Source organism: Alexandromys fortis, unplaced genomic scaffold (genome assembly GCF_014885135.2).
Source record: "Alexandromys fortis isolate MF-2015 unplaced genomic scaffold, M_Fortis_MF-2015_v1.1 scaffold_217, whole genome shotgun sequence".
NCBI classification, from domain to species: domain Eukaryota; kingdom Metazoa; phylum Chordata; class Mammalia; order Rodentia; family Cricetidae; genus Alexandromys; species Alexandromys fortis.
In genome coordinates, this window is record NW_026068098.1 from 922,714 (window position 1) to 925,812 (window position 3,099).

A 3,099-nucleotide genomic window follows, 5' to 3' on the forward strand; every position below is an offset into this window, starting at 1 on the left:
GAACTTTTAAACTCTGTACAAAGTCACTGGAGCTGGGTGTAGCAGTGCAGGCCTGAGATTCCAGGCCTGAGGAGGCAGAGGAGAGAAGATCCACTACAAGTCTGAGGCCTGGGTTACACAGTCTGGGGCAACAAGGCTACAGAAGAAGATTTTGTCTCAATAAAGGAGGAGGAGGAAGAGGAGATGATCCTTGGTTCCTATTCCCCCAAGTGCCTTAACCATGTTATCGTGTGTATGAGTGTGGCTGTTGAAAACTCTGACAACTTTTCTGAAAAGTTCTCTTTAAAGTCCTGTCACTCACTAGACTATGCTTTGGGGCTGAGCTTTATGGCTCGGTATTCTCATATGATGTCTTTCAGGGTGTTCCCATGCCCTGGGCACTGCAGCCATGGGCCTCTGTGCCACTCTGGTGGCAGCAGCAGCCCCTGCCCTGGTTGTGCCTCTGGCCCTTTCTGCTGCTCAGCATGCCGGTGGGTTCTGTGAGGCACTTTGACCTCCTGCAGCCCCTGGCACCCTGTGCTTGTGGCTGTGCTGCAGAAGACAAAGCCTTTGCTGAATTCTTGACTGATGAAATTAAGGAAGAAAAGAAAAGCCAGAAGCATAGGTCCCTTCCCAAGATGTCTGGAGATTGGGAGCTGGAAGCCAACAGGATGAAGGCTAAATTATTCGGCAAAGTTGTTAGAGGAGACCACTGTCACTTTCAACATTCACCTCCGACATCTGACTGTGAGGAAGAGTCCTCACCTGAAGATGAGGAGCCGAACTGACATCAGCTCCCACTTTTGTAGTTGAAGTGTCAGAGTGTAAAGGCAAGAAGACCCTTGTACCGGACTGTCACTATCCTGAGGAGGAGATCGGACAAGAAGAAGCTAAGAATACTTTTTCTCTGTCAAAAAAGCTAGCTTCCAGGCCACATGACTTGGAATGAAGGAATACTACTCAGCCACACACACAACGTAGATTCGCTGGACTGGGCATTGTATAACCTGATGGATTTCCTGTGGACCAAGGGGAGGATAGCACTTTTGCGAATGAGGTGGTGGAGCTCACTCAGTACAGTCCCCGAGAACCAAAAATAGAGCACCTTTCTGAGTACCTCAAAAGTTTTGTCAAGAGCCAAAAAAACTGTCAGAGCCTGAGGACCTTAATTTAAACAGCAAGCTTTGGCCGGCGAATAGAAGCCACCTTGTCAGGACCGTGCTTTGAATTGGCTGCCAGCCTAATAGCATGGGAGAAGAAAAGCAAGTTTAAGTTATTGCTTGTACACGTCCATTTACTATTTGTTTTCTTCTTGTACAAATCTGTGATTTGTAGATTTTTTATGACATAATGATGGACAATAAAATTGATTTTATCTCCTGGGGGGTATGATTTTCAGTTATTTCTTGCTTCACAGTTTGGGGCCTTTGTCCTTCCCTGTGCTCCTTCCTCCTCAGGGGCACCTGTGTCTGTGTGGGTCTTCCTCTCTCTTCCTTATCTGTTGTGCTCCTGAACCTTTTCCTTCTTATTTGTCCCCCTTCTAGCTTTAAGGTTGAATTTGTATGTTTATTATACGTATATATGTATACGGGGGTACACAAGTGTGAGCATACAGGTGCCTGTGGAGTTAAGAAGGCGCTGGATCCCCTGGGCTGGATCTACAGGTGTCTGTGAGCTGTGGGTGCCAGGAGCCAAACTCCAGTCCTCTGCAAGAGCAGCACCCACTGCTAACCACCGAGCTTCTCTCCAGCCTGCTGCGAGGTTTTCTTACAGTTCAAGACCTTAAAGTGGAAAGAGAATCAATAGAGAAAACCCAAACTGAGGAAAATCTGGAAATGAAAGATTTGGGAACTTGAACAGGAGCCTCAGAGGCAAGCTTCACCAACAGAATACAGGAGATGGAGGAGAGACTCTCAGAAATGAAAGACATAATAGAAGAAATAAATAAATATATTGGTCAAAGAAAACGGTAAATCTGAAAAAATCCTGACACAAAATATCAAGGAAATATGGAATGTTATGAAAAGACCAATTCTAAGGATAATAGAAGAAGGAGAAGAAACCCAGGTCAAAGACACGGAAAATATTTAACAAAATCATAGAAGAAAATTTCCCTAACCGAAAGAAGCAAGCTGGTGTAACTATTTTAATATCTGACAAAATGGACTTTAAATCAAAACTAATCAGAGGAGATAGGGAAAGACACTCCATACTCATCAAAGGAAACTCCACCAAAAAGACATTGCAATCCTTAACATCTATGCACCAAACACAAGGCCACCCAGGTTCATAAAAGAAACACTGCTACAACTTGAATCACAAAATGACCTTCATGCACCAACAGTGAGAGACTTTAACACCTGACTCTCACCAACAGACAGGTCATCCAGATAAGAACCAAACGGAGAGATGCTGGAGCTAACATGGTGTAAACCAAATAGGTCCAACGGATATTTACAGAACATTTCACCCAAACACAAATAATATACCTTAACCTCAGCACCTCATGGAACTTTCTCCAAAATTGCTCACATGTTTGGATGCAAAGCAAGTCTCAACAGACATAAGAAGACTGAAAAAACACTCTGCATTCTATCGACCACCACAGGTTAAAGCTGGACATCAACAACAGGAACAACAAAAAGATCACAAACTCATGGAAACTGAACAACTCAATACCTAATGAAAATGGATCAAAGCCAAAATTAAGAAAGAAATTAAAGACTTTCTAGAATTAAACTATGATGAATACAGCAAACAAACAAACAAACAAGCCCAGGGCCAGACAGTTTTAGCGCACAGTTTTCCCAGACTTTCAAAGAAAAGTTAATGTCAATACTCTTCAAATTAGTCCACAAAATATAAACAGAAGGAACATTGCCCAATCCATTTTATGATGCCATAGCTACACTGACATCCAAACCACATAAAAGTCCAAGAAAGAATTACAGACCAATTTCCATTGTGACCATAATATGCAAAAAGTAGAACCCTCATCCAGAAACAGATGGAAGCAGATGCAGAGATCCACAACTAACCACTGGGCCGAACTCCTGGAGTACAGTCGAAGAGAGGGAGGCCTAATAACATGAACAAATGGGTCAAGACCATGATGGGGAA

At 43.4% G+C, this 3,099-nt stretch overlaps 1 pseudogene; it reads left to right on the forward strand.

Moving 5' to 3' along the window:
* The first annotated feature begins 368 nt into the window (after positions 1 to 368).
* On the forward strand, positions 369 to 1,153 carry LOC126489444 (complement component 1 Q subcomponent-binding protein, mitochondrial-like; annotated as a pseudogene).
* Positions 1,154 to 3,099: the final 1,946 nt, after the last annotated feature.